A 16013-nucleotide genomic window follows, 5' to 3' on the forward strand; every position below is an offset into this window, starting at 1 on the left:
AACAGGAAGGGTGTAGTGTTCCACCAGGACAATGCCAGACCACACACTTCGTTGATATCTGGTAAGAAGCTACGGGAGCACGGATGGGAGGTTTTATCGCAATCACCATATAGCCCGGACATAGCTCCAAGTGATTACCACCTGTGGCGAATGCCCAGTTGGTGTAAAGTTGAACTCAAAAGAGGCTTCTGAAAATCGGCTGTCCAAGTTCTTCGCAAATAAGGCGGTGGCTTCTACGAGGGGGGTATTATGAAGTTGCCGTCTAGATGGAGCAGATTATCGAAAGAAACGGCACATATTTGAACTAAATCCGATCACTGTAACACTTTTTATAAAACATTGAATAAAGAGCAAAAAAGCGGAAGGGGATATTTGACAACCTAAAATATATGTATACCTAATTCGAATACTTATTACACAGAGTGTATACTGAACAACCTCACCAACCGATAGTAGCTAAGTTGTGCGTTGTACTTCGGTGGTGACATGGCGTCATGGCAAACAAATGACAATGAGCTGGAAAAGCATCACTAAAGTGCCAATAAGCGATAACAGCAACAACAATAGTAGCTAACTGTTTGCGGACAGCACTTGCAGCTGCATGCGAGGACATGGGACATTTGTCCATTTCTGGTGACCAGCCGCAAACGCAGATTTTAATGCTGCTTCTATTGATTGCGGATTGGATAGTTTGTTGTTGTTGTTGCTGCATAAACAAATTGTGTGAATTTGTGTTTCAATGTAGATACGTTTTATTGCAACGAAGGTGTTTCGTATGTCTTGTTGTTGGCGCGACAACGGTGTGGTAAACCAGACTTTACAGTTATTTGCCGATTGTTGCACAAGGTCAACTATGCTGGCCGGGTCATTCGGTGGTCGCACCCTGCACATTCAATCGACGATTTACGGTATTTTCCAACAACGCACGCAACACCGGAAAGTGGAGACATCACCGTGGACACCTCAGTTGACACCTTCGACTAGCGACGTCTGGGCGAAGCTTCGGTATGTATGTATGTATTTAAGTAATAAATTTTAGATAAGCGTTGAGAAAGTGAAACGAGTTTTGCGGCGAAAGAAAATATTTTTTGTGTCTATAAAAGTTAGATATTTATTTATGGATTTTAAAAACCTTAAAGGATTGTAAGTTATGATATAATAACAAAAAATATTATACAATGAGCTACTAGTTTCTTTTTCAAATCCGAAATTTTGTATAAAATTAATATATTTTTAAAACACCGTAATTTTTTTAATCTTCAAGAGAACTTTTTTTTTAGATACAATCTACGAAGAATGGATACTGCGTATATTGAAGGTATGGAGGACTGTCAGAACAAGCAATCTAATCGGCAGAAAGATTTGAATTTTTTGGGTCTTGTTAATATAGTACACGAGTCCACGACAAATCTAAAGTGTGATTAAAGTTCAAAAAAAAAGTTCTGGAACACCGAAAATGTTAATGGAAGAGGGTTCTTGTATCTGAAACAATAATTTCCAAGAGTCAGTGAAGCAAAAAGTAAGAAGGGCATATTTGTGGATCCGCAAATGAACTAATGAAATTTGATGAAATACTCAATGAAACTGAAATACGAGCCCGGAGTGCCTTTAAAAGCGTTGTTAAAAATTTTCTTGGAAATGTGAATGCTGACAATAACAAAGATCTACTTACTGCCTATAAAATATGGGTTGCAACATGTCTCTTAAAATTCACTTTCTGGACTCCCATCTGGATTTTTCCCCGAAAATTTAGGGGCCGTTAGTGACGAACATGGGGAACACTAGAGACAAGACATTTCTGCTATGGAGACACGGTACCCTGACTAGTGAAGTGCAAGTTTAAGGGATACTCGAAAAACAAAATATCGCCGAAAAACATCGACAGTAACATGTTATGTTATGTTAATAAAATAATATAAAAATAATATATCTACCGCTGTTTTTTTTTTTTAACAAAAACCCTCCTAGCAAAAAAAACTTATGGGTAATAGAAGAAATCTGTAGCTATTTTCTGCATTTGTGGCAGCTACAGTTACATAATAAACATTTTGTTCTGTTCATGTCACAGAAAACAAGTGGGTTTTTGTTTACCAGTGTAATTGTCTATTGACGAGAAAATGCCACAGTGGGCGAAAAATAGTAAGACTTTTAAATGTAAATTTGGCGCAAATAGCCATTCGTCGAATTTTTTTTTAGGTTGTTATGACTGTAAGTGAAATCTTTGCCAAATGTCACATCAAAATAATCATGAGTGTTCAGTAGATATGGTCTTGTCTTTCTGAAGTACATAAGGTACATTCGGTGAATTTTACTATGAGTGAAATTATTCAACAAAGAGGTTCCCTTAAATTATGTACGCGGAATAAAATTTCTGGCGGCCTTCGGTAATAATTGTTTTTCGCGAGCAAGTGTTTTTGCTTGGTACAAATTATTCCAACAGGATCGAGAACGCGTTGATAACCAAGCACATCCAGAACGGCCATCAACATCAACTGATGATAGAACCAATTCCTTTATTTTAAAATTGAGAATCGACGATTAACAGTCAGAGATCTTATTGGCAGCGTTGGAGTATAGGGAGGATCAGTGAAAACCAATTTGTAAAATCATTTGGACCTAAGAAAAGGGAAAGCATTAATGGTTCTAGAATCACTAAATTTTTTCGAAAAACAGCGTCACGTTAGCATCTGTGAAACAATACTTTCCGACTACCAGAATGTCATGGAACATAATATTACTGGCCACGAGTCTTGGAGCTATGCTTACAATTCGGAAACAGACGATCAATCGACCGAATATCGTGGAAAATCAAAGTTATGTTCACAGTTTTGTTCGATTATTGAGGTGTGGCGCACTCCGAATTCCATCCGACCGACCAAACTATTAACAAGGAATACTATTTGAGTATTATGCGTCGTTTGTGTGAAGATTTTCGTAAAAAATGCCGGAATTATGGCCCGACAACGCTTGATTTTTGCATCATTATAATACACCGTCGCATACTGCATTGATTTTTGGTGAGTTTTTCGTCGAATTTTCAACCAATATCGTGCCTTAACTACCATATTCACTCAGCCGACTACTCCGAGGTAACCGTTTTAAGCAATTGAAGACGTGAATAAACGTGAATCACCACGCGCTTTGAAGACTATTCCGGAAATTGACTTTAACAACTGTTTCGAGGTTTCGAAAAAACGTTGGCAAAGGAGGATTGAGGCCAAGAGGGATTTTTTGAGGGGGGACGACATAGATCTTGAAGAATAAATTAGGAATGTTCAAATTATGAGCAAAGTCTTACTATTTCTTGTAGTAGTGTACTCTCAGAAAACCAAAATGCCACTATAGTGAGTTCCGATGGGTGTTAGCGTATTTTAAATTGAACCAGCAAAAACAGAAATTTTTCACTCTCTATTATCTCACTTTATATCTAAAAGTTGAATAATAATATTCCGCATTTTCTTAAAGCTTGTGTTTGGGTTTAATTAATCAGGTTTTTATAGGCATTAGGTTTTTATTAAAGATTTATAGTTTAATCACGAAAGATGTGGTGTTGATATTAATATATTCCAACACATTTCAGATAATAATTTTGCAGTTATTAAATTTAATTAAATAAATACAGACTATATTTTGAATGAAAAGTGCGAAAAATGCAAATTAAATTGCCTAACTAATTTTCCATTAATTTAATGTAATTAAATACAAAAATCAATTACAGTAATAATAAGCAATAAATATAATGTTCTTACAGGAAACAAAACAAAACGGTACTTAATAGCTGGTTAAAATAAATTGTCGCACCAAAAATGAATGCTCAACCACATACATACATATATACATACATTTATTTATGACATAGAAATTTATCAAAACTGTCAACTATTAGGAAGCACTTTGAAGTAGTACTTTACTTATATTTTATACACATATATACGTATACTATATAACTAAATTTGACTTGTGGTGTGTGTGCACATTGCTGGGCTAGTTGGTTAATTTTACGCTTGAAATATTAGCCGTCGGACGACCGCCGCTTCCGGTTCAATGCGTCTGCTCTTTGGGCATGCAAAGACAATGTTGGAGCTGGTTGAATGACTTCGAAGTACGTTAGGGGAACTAAGCTTAAAAATAGGTTACGGGTTTATTGTGAATTTGCATGATAGCATCGCAGAGAAATGTAAGTGAATAAAGTAAAAAGTAACGAGTTTCATTTTCAATTACTACTATACATACGAACAGCAAAAGCTGAGCGATTGAAGTAGTTCATTTTCAAATTTATTGGAATCTTTATGACACATTAATGTGCAATATAGTGGATGTGCGTTTGGAGAGCTAAACTGTGGGCATTTATGAAAAAAGTGTAGCTTTAGGAAAACTGCAGGAAAATAGTAGAAATATTTGTCGATAATATGTATATGAGCCCTTGATTTTGAAAGTGGTATAAGTCAAAAATTTTGAAAATCTATTTTATCAGCAATTACTTATCAAATCTTAATAAAATAACGTAATCTGAAGAGATTAGCAGCACGCCATGCAAATTAACTCTTTAAAATGTGTTTATTTTTTAGTTGTTAAATGAAATACAGATATTGTTCGTTTTGATAGTGGTATAAGTCGGTGTGTTCACAAAGTAATTTTGTCATGTCTTCAGATAGTGGTTCAGGTATGATGAAGTAAAACTTTTAATATAAAAACCTACATACTATTTAAAGTTAATTGTAGACATTTTACGGCGAATAAATATAAGTAATGCTCCCAAGAAATGGAAACGAATAAGAATGATATCGTCTTCTGATGAATTAGCTCATAGTTTAAAAGTGAATTCGGAACCCTTACAAATGGAAAAAAACAAAATGAAATCAAGAAAGAGAACACGCAATCAACAGAATGATGCACAAGATATCGTGCAGAGGAATATGAAACAAAGAACTGTCAGCCCGTGAGTGCTAAACTTTTCGAAAATATAGATTGTCTTTGTTCCAAAAAGTGTTTAAATGGAATCGGATATGAACACAGAAAAGCTAATTTTGAATATTTTTGGAATTTAGCAAGTTTCGAAAAACAGAATATGTTTCTGTATCGTTTGATTAGAAAACAATCAATAAAACAAAAACGCTCCAGAAATCACAAAGGATATATGAGAAAATGGAGTCTTAAGTTTCATCTATATGTATGTATGAGTTCGGAAGTTTCTGTTTGCAAAACTTTTTTTTGGATACTTTCAAAATATCTAACGGAAGATTAAGCCGTGCCTTAAATTCTGAAACACCTAGAATGGATGGTCGTGGCAAAATGGCTAGTTCATCTAGAAAAACAGATGAAGAAAAAATTAAAGTAGTACGAGATCATATTCCGAGTTTTTCAGCACGCGATCACATCACACTTCAGGTCGAAAGTATCTAAGTGCTGACTTAGATATTCGAAAAATGTATGGGGTATATGTGGGAAAAATGTGACGAAAATAATACATCATCTTTAAAGGAGTGGACTTATGGAAAAATATTTAATACTGAGTTCAACCTAAATTTTCATACTCGTAAAGACACGTGACAAAAGTGTGATTCGATAAAACTAAAAATTGAAGCATCCAGTAATGAAGAAGAGAAGTTGCATCTTATGGAAATTCATGATTCACATCTTAAAAGTACCGAACGGGCTAGAAAAAGTTGAACAGATCACATACAAAAAAACAAAAGATAACCCGAGTGAAAATTACGGATTCACATTTGAGCTATACAAAGCGCTTCCTTATCCAATACTTTCTGTTTCGGTAGCTTACTATAAGCGCAACATGTATGTACATATACAATTTAGGGTTTCATTATTTCAACAACGGAAATGCTAAAATGTATGCATGGGATGAAACAATCGCCTCAAGAGGATCACAAGAAGTTGCGTCCTGCATCTTAAAGCACATTCGGGGCATTACCATTCAAAAGCATATAATAGCTTACAGTGATGCCTGCTCAGGACAAAATCGAAACATTGACAGAGCTTTAATATGGTTAAAAATTGTTCAGTCATCTGATAATAATGTTGAAACAATTGATCATAAATTTATGGTATCCGGCCATCCTTGGTTGTATAAGTCATTTATAAAGTCATGCAGTTAATTTTGAAAGTGGTACAAGTCATTTAAACCTTTCAAAACCACATTTTCTTTTAAAAATGGCTATAAATTTCACAATCATAATAAATACTTGTTTGTTGGGACTACTTTACTGTCGAAAAATCATAATCCATAATGCAAGAATATTTTTTAATCCTTTAAAATGCAAAACTCTAAATATCTCGAAACAAAAAAAATATGACTTATACCACTTTCAAAATCATGGGCACATATATGTAAATTAATTTTCCTGAAAAATTATGCATATATATATTCACGAAGTAATACTTAATCGGTGGTTCCGTGGGAGAGCCATGAGTTGGGAGTAGGTTGCTTCCCCCTACTATAAAAAAAAAAAAATACTATATATATGTACATTCGCGAAGAGTTGTGCATACAAAATTGTTTGATTGCTACGAAAGTACGGTAGGAAATAGAGATCAAATAAACATTTACCTAAAAGCAACGATTGTTGCATATTTTATGGTTTACTTTTGTATAAATTTGGAAATACATATAATAGAATACAACTTTTCGAACTTACATTCATTTCTCGAATACCGTTCATCGCACATTCCATGGTTTATTATTTATTTATCTGAAAGTATGTAAGGAGATTTTGTAAATAAACTTTTGGAATGGAATTTAATAAAATGAAATATATTTACACATTAGGACAAATTGTTAATAATATTTAACTATTCATCAATATTTATTTTTTCGCCTTCAAAGTAATTCCCCCCAGTTGTAATACTCTTATGACACCGATTTTTCCAACCCTCGAAACACTTTTCAAAAGCACTTTTTGAGATGGTCTTCTGTTCCAAAATAAGCAATTTTTTTTTTATATCTTCGATCAACTGAAAACGAGTTCCACGGAACGGTAATTTCAGTTTAGGGAACAAGAAAAAATCAGTATTAATTGCGTTTTTGCCTTAGATACGGTCACAATCGTAATCTTATTGAAAACAATTCCGCTTTATCGGGACGAGTAGAGAAAGAACGCATTTCATATCCAAAATATCCACCCAAATCATTCGAACGAACTCTCGAGAGATGTCGAGCTCTCTTGCCATCTCTCTAACGCTTGCCTGACGATTATCAAGCATCATATCTTTTACCTTTTTAAGAACGAGAGATGTCTTCAGCGATCTCTCGACGTCTTTGAAGGCTTTGTACCACTCCTAGGCTGGTGTTTTTGATAAAACTGAATCACCGTAAGCCTTTTCACACATTTGCAACGATTCCGCACACGAAATTTGGTTAGAAATACAAAACTTGAGACAAATTCTTTGTTCGATATTTTTCTCCATTGTAAAAATCGCAAGGCACTTCTGAGGTGTACCGACTTAAGTTAGTAGTCTGGTAACCTATTTTCATGACTTCTATGGAGGGTGGTTTTTTATAGGAAAATAAAAATGAATTATCTTGAATATTTAGAGTGTTTTTATCTACATATTGAAAAAAAAATAAAAAATTTATTTAAAAAAATTTAATACGATATTACTATTATTATTGTCACTCGAATTTGGAACCTCAAAAAAAAATGCACGTGGGTGGCACGGGTGATTTTGGCCCGTGATGTTATCTGAAATCAAATATTCTTGATTATTCTTAATCTATAGACAAGTAATTCTGGTCGGAATTAATGAAGTAAAATTTCAAGGGTAAATAACAATATGGCGGACTTTGAAAAAAGTCCTTTTATTTTAGCAAAGAAAGGGTTGTAAAATAAAAAGTTAGGGTTGAAAAAAAGCGTGACTATAAGCGTGTAGAACAGCCTGTTAAAATTTGAAACATCGGTTAAGTAGAAAGAAAGTTAGGACCCGGACCGACCAGAAAAACAATATTTTGAGAAAAACGCGTTTAAAGTTCAACAACTCACAGACAATTCATGTGGTACTCAAACATCGAGCAGATGTTAAGTTCCTTAGCAATGTCATGGCTGCTTATGTGACGGTCCTGATCAATCTTTTCCATAATTTCATCGACTTTTTCGGAAGCGATCGAACCATTGTTGTGATATACGAACTGATACAACGTCGTCTCCGTAAACAGCTGTAACTTTTTTTTCAACTTCCCCGAATTTTTTTTTTTTTTTATTAACTCTGGTCGAGACCAACGGTCTGATACACTTAGTCGAGACCAATGGTGCTTGGCTAGGCCAAATGGTGTTTACATACATTTTTATGGAAATAAGTGTTGTATTTACACTCATATATGTACAAAATAGATACATTTTTGAAATTTCTTACCTCTCGATTTGGTTGAAATCAAATTGACTGCCTTGTTCAAGCTTGGCGTGGCAATAGCGTTCACAAAAAATGTAATATTTTGAGAAAAATTACATTTTTCTTAACCTTTAAAACGCTCTAGCGGCTAAAGTATTTGACCTAGATATGTAAACATACAAACCAATTTGGACATGTAACGAGCATGAAAAACAAAAACAGATAAATCAACCGTGCGAAGTGATAGAAACATACCAAAGTTCATATATTTTCATACAAAATATATGGGGTCTAGCCAAGCACCATTGGTGCACTAAGGTGTAATATTATAATATCCTTTTTTCGTCCTTTTCGATACGATATCCTTGAATTTTTTTTTCTGAATTCTATAGACAATAAAATTCTAGGAAGCTACCTGGAAGCGCAAGTCGTTTGCTAAACTCTAAATATTTTTAAATAACATTTAAAAACAAATTATGCCTGGCCAGACCCGAGGGTCTCGATGAGGGTTAAATGATACAATGTGATTGGTAGCATTGGGGATATAGGACTGCAACAACATCTATTGACAAAATACGAAAAGACTTTTTCGACTACATAATATGTACTATGTAAATAATAAGGCCAAGTCGATCTAACCATGCCCGTCTCTCCGTCTGTCCGCTTGTATACACGCGAACTAGTTTATTAGTGTTGAGATATCGACCTGGAAATTTGCAAACGTCTTTTTCTACCCAAGAAGCTGCCGATATTCGCCCACTACGCTCAAAAATTATTTCAGACCACCTTACACCGATAAAGGGTATTACTACTATTAGATTATCGTTTCCTCTTATTTTAATGTTTTTTAATAAAAATGTTGACTTAATTTTTTCTTATTGGACTCCGCGAACCTAGTTATCTTTAATATTTGCAGTATATGTCTATGAGTTTTAATTAAATTTCTATGACTGGCAGATATGCTCCCATAATCAGTTCTGAGACAAGAGTTGACGACAAAGCTTATGATACACAATAGAGCAGTAAAAGTGAGCGCGGTTATAACGTTACATAATTAGAAATTTTAACGACGCAGTATTACAATAAAAATTGGAAGAAAAGTAGAAATTATAAGAATATTAAAAGAAAGAAGCACACACAGAGGCTTGACTCACTATGCATAATATAAAGTCAGCATATATAATTTAACTTTATTTTACCATTCGTGTAAAGTATTCATGCATTGAAAAGCGTTTTAATGTCAAAAATCCGTTGTCCATCCGGCCAATCAATTAGAATTTAAGCTTTGTTGCATTTCCATAAGCACGAGTACTTCTAAAAAACAAAATAGTGCCGAATTCGGTACATAAATATTTGGCGGTTTTTCTTTTTTTTTTGATTGTTTGGTTTTTTATCGTAACGACAATCGCCAAATTTTGACCAGCGAACCCATCAAAAGTGTGTCACTGCACCGTTCGTTGGACGCCGTCAATCAGTGCGAGCACGATGACGACGAAACACTAAGCCAAATGCGGCACCGAAAGTGCCAAAAATCCGAACCGCAAAGTGGAAATAAAAACTACACAAATCGAATGTGGTCAATTAAGAGTTTTTTGTTGTAATAAAACAGAAATAAAAATAATAAAAATAAATGTTGCACTTGCGCTGTAATCAATTTCACTGCTGATCGTTTTGCGTGGCTTGCTTTGTTTTGCTTTGGGCGCATTGTCAATGACCTTATGTGGTGTCGTTTTGCGCAAGCACTCCACAAAAGCGCAGAAACACCGTTGTAGTGTCACAACAAAAGATTCCTGCTTTGCCCTTTTAAGGTCATTCAAAGCGACTCAACTGTTGCGACAATTCAACTCGTTGCATGCATAAATAAATGCGATTTGCATAGCTTTCCTTTGCTTTGCAAGCGTCGTCTGTATGTACTAAGTAGTGCCGATTTGCATGTCGTCAATTAAGAAGGCGAAAATAAATCAAGCTTACGAGTTTTTTAAGCAACAATTTATGATAATATTTTACAATTATTTTTAATAAATTCACGTTTTTCGAAATTTTGTTAGTAATAATGCTAATGCTAACCAAGAGAAAGGCACATTGTTTTTAATCGGCATATTTTATTTCATATGATAGAGAAATGAGATCCAATTAGAAACAACCAAATTTGCCCGAACTGATAAAAAAAAATCACGTATTTTAAAACAAATCTTTCTGATCGACATCAAAATAGGCCCCGAGCCAATACAAGCAATGCACCGTTTAATGTAATTTTAATTTTTGTATATTCGCCCTGGCTGGGATGTTCTTCAGTGACTTCAGCGAATTTTGAATTTTTCGCTAACAGCTTATTTTTGAGCGCCATTCGCTAGATTGTTGAACAGCTTCGACTTATATTCATAAAAGCACATCTCGACCAGCAGTGCTGATGCATTTTCAAGCCCTACTTCTTTAACTTTTTCGGGGTATCGTTCAGAAAATCTGTCGGAAAGGGTTTGGGTCTCATACTCTATTTTTATAACCTGAACAGGATATATTAAGTTTACCACAATATTTGTGACACCCAGAAGGAAACATCGGAGACCCTATTATCTAAAAGTTCAGCGTGACGAGCTGAGTCGATTTAGACATGCCCGTCTGTTTGTCTGTTCATCTATATGTCTGTCAGTATATAAGCAATCTAGTCTTTAAGGTTTTGAGATATACATCTAAAATTTTGCAGACGTTCCTCTCTACCTAAAAAACTGCTCCTTTGTCGGAACCACTGATATGAGACATCTATAGTTGCCATTCCAACTGATCAATTAGGATAAAATCTTTGTATGGAAAACTTTTTCATTTAACAAGATATCTTCACAAAATTTGGCATGGATTATTATCTAAGGCAATAATGTAGATCGGATTACTAATAGCTGCCATACAAACTGGGCGATCAGAATCACAATCTACTTGTTGTAACGAATTTTTTGTATTTTTGAATAGGTGTATATATAGTTTCGGTGCAACTGAAGTTGCTTATGATAAAGATATGTTCCAAATATGTACTCAAAGAAAATATATAGTGAACTGATACTTGTGTGTACTCTTTTTTATCTTCTATAGAGTTACAATAGATTTATTATCATAGAACTCGGAGTTTGTAAACTCCTCCTGGATACTCTCACTGAACTTGTTGCTTTCTGGGAATACGTTCATCAGAATTTGTTAATCCCTTTGTTATTACACCTGTTGCGTATACCGGGTTTTCCAATATTGAGGATGTGATTTCTAAGTATCGTTACGACCATATTAATTAATTTTTTTCATTGTATTCAGTAATGTTTACAATTTCATCATAAAAAGATATATGCAAGAACAACAATCATCTTCTCCGATGAGGCTCGCTTTTATCTGAGTTGAGGGGTAAATAAACAAAATTGTCGAATTTGGGGCGAAAAATATACACAAATTATTTATGAACAACCATCGGATTCACCTAAATTGAAAGTTTGATGTGGCTTTGGGTCTGGTGGAATCATCAGTCCGAACTTCTTTCGAAATGAAGCTGGTTGCACACTGTCAATGGAGAGAGGTATAGACCGATGATAACCAACTTTTTATGGGCGCAATTGGAAGAAGATGATGTTGACAAAATCTGTTTCTAAATAAACACGCAGCACGTGAAACAACCGAATTATTACAAGAAAAGTTTGGGGACTCAATTATTTTAAGAAATTGTGACATTGAAAGGCGTCCAGGAAGTCGCGATTTAACACCATTAGACTATTTCTTTAAATGTTATTTGAATTCATTGGTTTTTAACAATAAACCAGACTCTTATCAATTTTTAAAAGTCAATATTGAACATGCTATTCATGACATAAGATTTTATTTAGTGAAAAATACCAAAAAAAAAATGAGTTCATCGAATTCATTCCTGCAAAAGAAGTCGAGGAAGCCATTCAAATGTTCATATTCAGAACTAAATGCTGTATCAATTAAGCTTCACATTAAATAAAAAACATTTGAGTTTCCTTAACATATAGTATATTTCTTTTTTAAGAAGAGAAATCGCTTTTATTAAAAAACCTGTATTTATCAATAATCCTTATAAAAAAGATGTGCGTATTTATTATACTTCTTCCTTTTCTCCAACATTTTCGTTCATAATTAATAAATTACTATGTAGACGCAATGTCAGCCTAATTGGTATGCGTATTGGGTAATCTATGAGTACTACCGCATTGTTCTGGTACTTGTATGTACAAATATATAGATAATATGCATTTATATACATATGTATATATAAATGATTAGATTAACTCACACAATTCTAACCATTGTTTGAAATTCTCAACCGATTACACGGCAAACAAATATTACGCATGAATGGACGGCTAGAACACAGAAGAAAGTACGATGAATAGACGTTTGAGACAAGTATTTTCATTGAATTAATTATTGCAAAAAAAAACAAAATATACTTACTAGTCGCTGAATGACAGGCAAATGTCTCAAGCTATTCATTTTTCTTTTGTAGGCTAAAATTTTAGTATAATGTATACGATAGTAGGTTACTAGAAATAAATGAAAATGTTTTGTAGTAAGATCAAACCCTCAAAGCACATTTGTATACATTTTATAGTTGACGATGTTTTCTATTATTTCGAAATAAATGTTTTGGAAGCTTTTTAAACAAACAATGGGAAAATGATGGATGAATTTGAATGCTTAGTCAGACATCAACCCAAGCTGAGGAGAAAATGATGATTTAGATTTAAATGGGGTTCAAGAAAGAACAATCTTAGTATACAGTACAATGATTTTAAATGTTCAATTTAACATTTAGCTCCGACTTAGCTTGATCACTTAAAGGTTGACCGCATAAACTACACAAAGAGAGAGCCACCGCAAAAAGCGCAAATGATGACGCCAATGCCGAAAATAAACATATTAGAAATATATACATGTATATATACATATATGCATATATTTTCAAACTAACCCAATAAAGAACACTGCACCCACCCTGCCTACCTGAGAGTTAGGAAAGGAAGCAGTAACTGCGCACAAAAGCCAATTGTGCAAGGTGAAAAATTTCAAGTTCAAACACTCTACGCGTCGCCCCATTTACCAAGTGTATATACAAATCTTTCATGCGCAAATATTCATAATTGAAATATTTGCAAGAAAAAGAAAAAAAAAAAACAAAACAAAATTTGCATTTGCAAATAGGTGGCTAAGTATGTACCAACAAATGTGTGGAAATAAAGTAAACGAGCAGAAAATTAACTCACTTTTCTATTGAAATCCTCAGCGGCCGCACAAAGCCAAAGAAACAAGCGAGCAACGAGTGAAAATAGCGCCAATACAGAGCAGCAAGCCAAACGGCCGACCGACCATAAGATTCCAGCTTCCATTAATCTCAATAAAAGCGAAAATATTCAATTAAATTTTTTGTGTACATTGCGCCTTTGGGTGTGCGATGTTCATGGATGTTAGCCGAGATATCGGAGGCTGTGTTGCACAGTGTTCACGTGCCTCACCGAAATGAAATGAAATTTATTTAAATTTGAACTAAAAAAGACTTGACTTAATGTTGTATCCAAAACTAGAATTTTTTCCGTAAGAACCAGGATTAAGCATAACAGTTAAGCATTACAAAGTTATAAGGATCTCTCACAATGATGGGAAGCAATCAAAATTTATAAGTTACTACATGAAAGAAAGAGGTTCCATGGAAGACTACAAAACAGGTAATGTTTTCGACTTGATGACGGCTGTCGCTGTTGATTCATATGAAAGTTGAGCAGAATTCCGACCTTTCAAACATATTTTTTCTCTTTCACTAGGACTAACACTGACCATATTTAAAAAAAATAAATATTTCGGATCAAGTATCATTGGCCATTTTTTCGGCGTTCTAAGCTATATCGTCTACAACAGAATTCCTCTATGGTAGGCGTAAGAGTCTCTTATTGCTTTTAAATGAAACCAATGGACAACAAAATAAAATTGAATCAAATGCTACAAAATCAAGAAAAAGTCGTATATCTCGTCGTATATCTCGTCGTATATCTCGTATAACTCACCGTTCCATTGATTTCGGTATTCGCCGGTGCCAATGCGCAAACGACCATAAATCTTCTGCAGAACCTTTCTCTCGAAAACTCGTTACTTATCAGATGTTGTCATCGTTCATGCCTCTGCACCATGCAGCAGGGCGGGAATGGTGAATGGCTTGAATAATTTGGTTTTTGTTCGTCGAGAGAGGACTTTACTTCTCAATTGCCTACTCAGTCCGAAGTAGCACCTGTTGGCAAGCGTTATTCTGCGTTGGATTTCGAGGCTCACGTTGTAGTTTGTGTTAATACTGGTTCCAAGATAGATGAAATTATCTACAACTTGGAAGTTATGACTGTAACGGCGACATGGGGGCCAACAGACAGAACGCCGATCAGCTAATGAGCCTCAATGCAAACTTTTTCCATTTCACAAATGTTTAGGATTAGTAAATATTGCTACTTGAGATTCCAAATCCACCGAAATCAGTTGGCATGCAGTTTACTGCATGTAAGAACTTCATTTAAAACTATCGAGCTAACGAGGTCCAACTATACTATGTTTTCGTGCTATCGATCCACTGTTCTGTACCGGTGCGGATGCTGTTGTTGTTATTACTAATGAAGTGACGCCGCTTTTTGGGTGTGTTCTGTGTGCGCAACCGAGTATACGTCGTCCATAAGCGTGGAGGGATTTCCACTTTGCCGGGAACTGTGGTATGGCGGCTATTAAGTGCTCAGCGGTGGGTGGGTGTCGATGACTCTTTGACCGGCACACCGGCTGTCTGATGACTTTGTCTGATTGCTTACAACAACTTTGAGTGTTGTCTGTTTGTATGCAGTGTGTATCAAATGGTGGTTAAACGCTTTCTACGCAACGGCGAATGGTTGGTCGTTGTGGTTATTCAATGAATATTACAGTCGTGGCGCTGTCAAGTCTACCGGGTACACAAGAACGGCCTTCAAAATAACTCAGTGAGTTCTTTAGTGTCGAGTGTTTATTTAAATCTCATTAAAGCGCACACAAACATGTGTACATATGCAGTGCATTTCATCAGGTCGTCTGTTCGTTAATCACCTTTTTTATTACCCCTTTATAGTCTCGCGCTTTGTTGTGCTTTCTTTGTGCTGACGTTGTTCGCTTTGTAATTTTTAATTTGTTACAACAACAGTAAAGTGTGGCCCACACAGTCAGCTCTTACCGGTGTTTTGTTTTTCGCTCAGCACTCCCGCAATTGTAGTTGTTGTGTGGTTGCCTGCTCATTATCGTCGATGTTGTTGTTTTATCACTTGCAATTGTTCTGCACTTTCATAGCGCAACTTATGTGGCTATATGTGTGTGTGCTCCAGTGACCCCAGCGCACATTTCGACTCAAGTGCACGCAATTAAAATCAATTGTACCGCCTTCAGGGAGTTTGGGCGTCACAAATTATTGTCGTGAATTATTAGACTTTAAGTACACCCTCATGTGTGTATATTTAGATTGGTGCACGAGTTTGTGGTCATATTTATTACCAGGCATTTACGACTACACTCATACATACACATATGGATATGTCTGCACTTGTGATTTTTTATAATTTTGTTGATCTAATTTGTTATGTTTCTGCGGTCCCCTTTTTCTGGTGACGATTTAATCATTTGGTTTA

Source organism: Bactrocera tryoni, chromosome 3, assembly GCF_016617805.1.
Source record: "Bactrocera tryoni isolate S06 chromosome 3, CSIRO_BtryS06_freeze2, whole genome shotgun sequence".
Classification (NCBI taxonomy): Eukaryota; Metazoa; Arthropoda; class Insecta; order Diptera; family Tephritidae; genus Bactrocera; species Bactrocera tryoni.